Genomic DNA, 8,539 nt, shown 5'->3' on the forward strand with positions numbered 1-8,539 from the left:
TGAGAGGGAAGCAGTCGAATGTATAGTTAGTTTTGGGAGATGATATTTTTTTCATTGTAAATCATCTCTCTGTTATGTACTGTATTATGTTTTATTTACATATTATATTTGATTTGTTAACATTTGAGTGTATTCCTCTTAGTCGGGACCTGTGCTTGTGTCTGGATGAGACTTTTAGGTGATCTTAAACTAAGTACTTTGATGGTGTGCTCTTGGAATCTACATCTGTTTCCCATTTGAACAAATTCCCCTTTGTCTTACCTTTTCTTGGGTGCTTTAATTGAATTCTATAACTTTTTACTATCCCATTTCTTCCTTTTTACTGGCGCTGATATGACCTTAATGTGTTGCAAGCGCCGTAAAACCCTCAAAAACAAATAAACACACAAACAGTCCCTACCAGCAGCGCTTTTACTCATTGAGTCATAGAGCTTTTACTCACCGAGTCCCTACCACCAGTGCAATTACTCACCAAGTCCCTTCCACCAGCGCTTTTACTCACTGAGTCATTGAGCTTTTACTCACCGAGTCCCTACCACCAGTGCTATAACTCACCAAGTCCCTACCACCAGCGCTTTTACTCACTGACACTGTCCCTACCACCAGTGCTATTACCGAGTTATAGAGCTTTTACTCACTGAGTCCCTACCACCAGTGCTTTTACTCTTCGAGTCCCTACCACCAGTGCTATTACCGAGTCATAGAGCTTTTACTCACTGAGTCCCTACCACCAGCGCTTCTACTCACTGAGTCATAGAGCTTTTACTCACTGAGTCCCTACGACCAGCGCTATTACTCACTGAGCCCCTACCACCAGCGCTTTTACTCACCGGTCCCTACCACCAGCGCTATTACTCAGCGAGTCATAGAGCTTTTACTCATCGAGTCCCAACGACCAGCGCTTTTACTCACTGAGTCCCTACCACCAGCGCTTTTACTCGTTGAATCCCTATCACCAGCACTTTTACTCGCCGAGTTCCTACGACATGGCTATTACTGAGTCCCTAACACCAGCGCTAATACTATTAGCCACCAAATCCCTACCACCAGGGGGGACAATATAAGCTCAAATTAGACCCCAAAAATTCTTACAGTGATGCAGAAAAAAACAACGAACAGATCTCTTTCAAATTTACACAAAATGTTTCTTACAACAAGATGGATAGGTTTAGCAATAGTCTTGAAAATAAATTTTTCAGAATTTTTTTTCGATTTCTTAGTGAAAATTTGGTGTGACATGACAGGAAAAAAAATTGATTTAAAAATTCATAAAACTGCTAAATTTTTGTTTAGCCCAAAACCCAACCATCATGATGCAAAACACATCATAAGAAAAATTCTGACCAAATTTGAAGACAATCTGATGGGAAACAATCCAGATGTGAATGTTAGAAAATCAGAGAGTGACGCACAATGAAATTTTGAGAAAATGAAAAATTTGTCTTTAATTTGATAATAAAGCTAATTATGCAGACAAAGGCCAACATTCATTAAGTATAACTAATATGGAACAAGAAAACAGTAATATTTTATAAATTGATCAAATTCTGAAAAAAATTATAAACGATTCGCTAACCCATACCTCTAAGAAAAAAAATTGCGAAATAATTTAATATCTGCTGTTATTCACCAAAAAATTACTTTAGTGGTCAAATATGCTTTATAGTTCTAAAATTCTTTAATTATATCTCATGAACTAATAATGTAATGTATAATTTGATGCTAAACACAAAAAATAACAATTAAAAAAAAAAACTTTTTTAAGGGGCAACATAAGCTAAAATTAGAGAATTAGACGTAAAACCCTAAAATTTCTAACATAGATGCACCAAAAACTAGCATATAAATTTCTTTCAAATTTAAACACAATGTTTCTTTCATAAATAGCTATATCATGAAAACTCTTGGAATAATTTTTTTAGAATTTTTATTTGATTTCAACTGAAAATTTAGCGCGGATCGACAGGAACAAATGAATTTTAAAATTTATAAAATTGCTAAATTTTAATTTACCCCCAAACACTTACATCATGATGTTTTTTTTTGTTTGTTTGTTGCTTTAGGTCTCTTCCAACACAATTGAGGTTATATGAGAGACCGCTGAAACAAAAAAACAAGCAATCTAACAAAAATAGTACAAATGTCAATCAAAATCATAACCTAAAGATATCATAAGCTAAATTATAAATAACCAAGAACAAACAGGCAGAGGATTTACAGGAAAAAAAATATCCCCTGTCAAAAATACAATCACAAACCAAAGAAGCAGGATAGGCTAGTAAAGAGAAGAAGAAACGACATCACTATCGGATCGTACACCCATGCGAACATCATAGGTATATGATTCAAGGGTGATGCTCCCATCCAACCACCCGCACATCATGATGTAAAACACATCATAGAAAAGATTCTGAATAAATTTGAAGATAATTTAAAGGAAAATGATTGAGGTAGGATTGCTAGAAAATCAGACAAATGACATAAAACAGACATTTGAGAAAGCGCAAGCTTTTCTCTATAATTTGACATAAAGTTAAAAGGCTGATTTTGCAGACAACTAAAAGAAATGATCCATCAAACTTTCAAAATATGAACGTAATAGGACAAGAAAACGAAAATTTTGTAGATTGATCTAAGTCTAAAAAAAATTATAATCGGTTCACTAACCCATACCCCTTAGATAAAAAATGCTGTAAAATTGATTTTTTTACGCCCAGAGATAAAATAATTTTGTGGTCAAATATGATGTCATACCTTATGAATTCATCATTATAATCACAAAACCTAATTATTTACTGTATACAATAGGTTATACAGATGATTTCTAGATATATTAAATGATTTTTCAAAATATGATATGGCACGCTATCCTCATTTTTCATTTTTTTATTCTACTTGAGAGACAAGTCGTATAAAATTAGATATCTAGTCAAGTTGAACTGCAAAATCAATTCTATTTTAGACAATAAAACAGTTAAATAGTGCACTAGCTCTGAATAAAAAGCAATTTGCTTTCCCAAACCCTTGAAAATCTTACAGAAAAAGTCAACACTACTTGTTTGCCACCACTTTTTTTGTAGTTCCACAAAGAGGGTTGATCCTGCTCTGGATGGAAAAATTGAAATAGAAAAGAGACACATTTCATTAGCAATTTTTGGAAATGGCATTATTGTCATAAAATGCATTTGTCAAAGACATAGCAATTTTTAAAAAATGATCATTATTCACACCAACACACTTGAAATTTCATTGGTTTTACATCCATAGAACAAAACTCTTGGCAACAAACTATAGTCTGTCGTTGTTAATACATTCAGTAGTAATTCAATTCAAATGATGCTTTGCCATTTTCATTTAGAAAAATGAGCATTTATTTTATTGATCACCAATAAAAAATGTAAAGGCGCAATGGAGATTTGAAAACATTACTAACCATTGTCAAAAAGTGCATGCAGACACTCTGGTCTGCTGGCCCAGATGATGGTTTGCTGATTGATGAGTTTTGCCACAGGCAAAGGTTTGCCTCAACACACCTTGCCAGAATAGCCCTTGAGCCAGCATCTTTATGGATTGTCAGGACACCAGTAACGTCAACAGTGTTCTTTCATGTTAGCTGTCGATGAAAACAAAAAATTAAATTAAATTCACCACAGCAAAATAGGCACATACATGCCAATGCTAAAGTTTATAACAGCAACACTTCGCATGTTGAACGGGACATAACGTCTGTTAGGCGATATTACAATTACTTCGGACAGAGACAACGCAGTTAACGGCCAAGTACACATTTTACAACTGAGTCCGGTGAGAGAAAGTGAGCAAAGTGCCTTTTCCAAGGGCTCAACTATGCGCCGAGCGAGGCTCGAGCCCAGGACCTTCCGGTCCAAAAGCGAGTGTCATACCACTACGACATAGCCGTACGTAATTTTTAAAAATATAATAAAAATAATCACACTAATATAATTATCTCACATTGTCATCATCATAGGCATTTCAAAACTACTACTAATACTACCACTACAGATATCTTATCATTATAAAATATTACTCTCTCCTCTCTCTCATCTCTCTCTCTCTCTCTCTCTCTCTCTCTCTCTCTCTCTCTCTCCTCTCTCTCTCTCTCTCTCTCTCTCTCTCTCTTCTCTCTCTCTCTCTCTCTCTCTCTCTCTCTCTCTCTTCCATGAACATAACATACAAAACCCAATTTTCCGATATAAAAAAACACCCCCCCCCCCCCCCCCCCCCCCCCCACCAAAAAAAAAAAAGTTTTGAAAAAGTATGGACGATGTGTCGGCCATAATAAAGATAATAACAATAACTGAATGAAAAGTATTTTTTTAAAGGACCCTGAGCCTGGAATGTCGTGAGTACTCGAAACCTCTTGATCGTGATAAAATTAGCAACCTTTTGACTGGGATCGAACATTGAAACACCTGGTTTTAATCGCCTGACATGGAAGGATGATTTAAATTATTGGGGGGGGGGGGGGAATTAGTATTTTAATTTTTTAAAGCCCTGTTATTGTTATTTTTCACAAAATAAAGTAATTAAGTTAAGTAATTCGCGGTAGCGACAAATGTGTCGTCAGCTGATGCACAATCAACAAACACACAACCCCAAAGCATGTTTAGTTATAAAAATAAGAAATGAATTAAAATGTGCATTTCGTATGCTTACCTTGTAAACTGAGTATTCTGTGACTTGAAAAGAGTGAAGAATTACCAAAGTCCGTCAAAATCAACTTGTAATAATAGTTATAATGTGATTGTGATGAGATGAAGTGGTCACTTTTTGACTTAAAGATAATTCATTGTGCAGTTCTATCCGTATAAAATGTTTATATTTTTAGTAATTACGCAAATTCTATTTTTAGTAAGAGTACAAATAAGCTCTGGCGTTATTTGCAGTGGTAGTACAAATAAGCGTAGCCTAATAATAATAACAGCTTTCTCCGCTTAAGTCGATCTCCAAGGGGTAAAAAAATCATGTTAAGTGACAATCGAATCACTCTCCATCCCCCCACACTTTTTGTGTATGTGTCTCCTTTTTATTCTAAATTTGTGTATGTTTGAGAGAGAGAGAGAGAGAGAGAGAGAGAGAGAGAGAGAGAGAGAGAGAGAGGAGAGAGAGAGAGAGAGAGAGAGAGAGAGAGAGAGAGAGAGAGAGAGGTTTATAACGGTATCGAATTTATTTAGAGGCAAGGGAGAGCTCGGGCTCTTTATGTGTATATAAATATATGTGTTTTAAATCTATGAGGCGACTATTTTTAGAAGGCTCTGACTTTTTGACCTATAACAATAACTATAAATAGAATTAGACTGTTATAGATAAATATAGATCACGTAGAATATTTAATGGAGGAAACTCATTATAGGGGGTCTAGGAAGGACTCGTTACTAAATTACTATAACTATAAATAAAATTACTATTTGATAGGTAAACAAATTATATATCGGGCAGAGCAATAATTAAATGCATATATATGGGTAATAATAATAATAATAATTGTAATAAAGTCAGACAACCGGGTAGCTGATGCCGGCGAGTGCGATAGAGACAACCGGGTAGTTGATGCCGGCGAGTGTGATACTGATAGAGACAACCGGGTAGTTGATGCCGGCGAGTGTGATACTGATGGAGACAACCGGGTAGTTGATGCCGGCGAGTGTGATACTGATAGAGACAACCGGGTAGTTGATGCCGGCGAGTGTGATACTAGTAGTAGTATTGGCAGAGTGTAGAGGCCGTGGGAGTGGATGGATTCGGTCCCGGGGTCGACTTAAGAGTTCCAGACTGTAACTGCGGCGGTGGTGCTCAAGTGAGGAAGATAGATCGAGACAATGAAGTGACAGTTTAGTACTACTGTTAGTGATAGTAGCATGACTTCATGTGTCAGAAGTAGAAGTAGGGAGTTGATTTCATGAGCGAAGAGCACACACCACAGTCAAGTCCGGAGACACCATAGTCTACCCGAGTCCTAGCCCATCCACTCCAGGGTAGTGGAGGCGATCAAACAACAAAGGCCAGGATGATATAATGATGCAGTCTTTATTCAGGAACAATGGGACAGATCATTCTTTTGTATCGTATTCTATAGCCGTGTAGCAATGAATGGATCAATGAATGAATGAAACGAATCAATGGCAGAATCATCTCATATTAGCCATAGCAGTTAAAAATAGATTTAACGCGGACGTCAGAGAAAGCACCTACGTCACTGGTCCAGGTAAAGGGATGCATAGACTGAAGTGAGTAAACTCGATCGAGTTGTGTGCATCTTCATGATTTAAACAAATTAATGCAAATAACATAGGACATGTATGAAGGAACGAATAAGTCTAAACTAAAGAGTTATGCTACAAAATCAATCATAGTGAATTGCAGAGTTAAAGAGGAAATGTTAAGCTCGTAATTAGTAATCAAAGGCGTTAACGTTATGGCTGTATGAAATATTTAAGTAGCAATTATTAAGTATACAGAAGAACAAAGTAGATTTAGATTTAGATGACTCAAGGTAGGTGGCTAGAAAGCTATGATTTGCCAGAATTAGTGATATAAATTTGTAAATGATCATAGATGTTAAAATGAAGTTATAACGATGCGAAGTGATGAAAGAAAGCACACAAAAATATAGTATCAGGCCAGAAGTCACACCCAGCCGAAGATAAAAATAGTACTACATCGAGAGACTACCTGTGTAAGGGCTTAACACACAACACACAGTGTACTATTGGTCATAGTAACACACACGAGTAAAGGAATGTTGATATCAACCACAGAGGCACACAGTCTTGCATTACTTGCATACATTTAAATAGTGATGGTAGCGACAAGTAGTAAAGAGTAATAGAGTACAAAATCAAATAACATTAGATAGAATGGTCATTCTATTACATATCCCCCAACTCGAACCGTTCTATGTCCTCATAGAACAAATTATTTAATTATCAATGGTCAACTAGGCAGAGAGGATTCAATGTACGAATTCAACTTGAAAGAAATGCAATCAATGTAAATTTACGTCGCTTCAGCAAAGCGGTATAAGTATAAGATGAGAAAAGCGTTCAAACTTGAAATACGAACGTCTCAAATATGAGGAGGCTCATGTCGAATATAGACATGGAAATATTAAGTGGACATCGCCTGTTAGCGGTAAAGGTAGAAAGAACTACACTGTTATAATTATAAGCAATAGTTTAAACATTCCATAATTACATTGTATGTTTCACTATGAATCACGAGCATATTATTGCAAAATTAATGGGAACAAACGAGATATTGAATCAATATACATGAGAATCCTACAAAACATGGATTATCTCACCAACGTAGTGGTCAAACTCAGGCAGATCCTTGCATTTGGCGTGACGTCGTCTGGGCATATGTGTGCAGGCGGGATACTGTGACGTGGTTTCACCTTCACAGACGCGACTTTTAGGAACACCGGCCACCACTTGACGACGATGCCTTCGGATATTTGCATGGCAGTAATAGGGACGAGGCTCCATCTGGCTGAACTCACGCCGGTAAGACCCACGGGTCATCTCGGGCACAGACACACAGGTCATCACAGGCACAGGCACACGGTCATCACGGGCACAGGCACACGGTCATCTCGGGCACAGACAATGGATCATATCGGGCACTGAGACACGGGTCTTCACGGGCACATGCACACGGTCATCACGGGCACAGGCACACGGGTCATCACGGGCAAAGGCACACGGTCATCACAGCACGGGCACAGGCACACTGTCACCTCGGGCACAGACACATGGGTCATCACGGACACTGAGACACGGGTCATCACGGGCACAGGTACACGGGGCATCTCGGGCTCAGGAACATGGGTCCTCTCGGGTTTGGCAGTCACTGGTCATCTCGGGTTGGACAGGATACTCGACGTGTATGGTAGCCGGTAGCGGCAGTCTTGTTATAAATTCGGCTGTAAAGGGGCCGAGTGGCAAGTTGACGTCGATTGTCGTCTGTCGCAATAAAACATCGAGGTTGGTGGACAGGGACTGGCAGCTGGAGAGTAAATTTGTTCCAATTCCAAGCGGATGTCTGACTTATGAATAAATAAGCAGGTCTCCAAAAGGCTGTGGCTTCTGAAATTGAGATCCTGCTCGCAGCGCCAAATTTGTAATAAAGTCAGACAACCGGGTAGCTGATGCCGGCGAGTGCGATAGAGACAACCGGGTAGTTGATGCCGGCGAGTGTGATACTGATAGAGACAACCGGGTAGTTGAATCCGGCGAGTGGTAGTGGTAGTATTGGCAGAGTGTAGAGGCCGTGGTGGGAGTGAATGGATTCGGTCCCGGGGTCGACTTAAGAGTTCCAGACTGTAACTGCGGCGGTGGTGCTCAAGTGAGGAAGATAGATCGAGACAATGAAGTGACAGTTTAGTACTACTGTTAGTGATAGTAGTAGCATGACTTCATGTGTCAGAAGTAGAAGTAGGGAGTTGATTTCATGAGCGAAGAGCACACACCACAGTCAAGTCCGGAGACACCATAGTCTACCCGAGTCCTTGCCCATC

General features: G+C 38.5%; 1 long non-coding RNA gene across 1 annotated transcript; it reads right to left on the reverse strand.

Annotated features, from left to right (window-relative positions):
* Positions 1 to 1,414: 1,414 nt before the first annotated feature.
* LOC144980532 (uncharacterized) lies at positions 1,415 to 4,811 on the reverse strand. Its single transcript, XR_013646922.1, has 3 exons — positions 4,678 to 4,811; positions 3,434 to 3,613; positions 1,415 to 3,105 (listed from the first exon to the last, which is right to left on the reverse strand). It is a non-coding gene; the product is annotated as an uncharacterized LOC144980532 (long non-coding RNA).
* Positions 4,812 to 8,539: the final 3,728 nt, after the last annotated feature.

Source organism: Berghia stephanieae, chromosome 10 (genome assembly GCF_034508935.2).
Source record: "Berghia stephanieae isolate SIO BIC M18660-M18661 chromosome 10, UCSD_Bste_1.3, whole genome shotgun sequence".
In the NCBI taxonomy this organism is placed as follows: domain Eukaryota; kingdom Metazoa; phylum Mollusca; class Gastropoda; order Nudibranchia; family Aeolidiidae; genus Berghia; species Berghia stephanieae.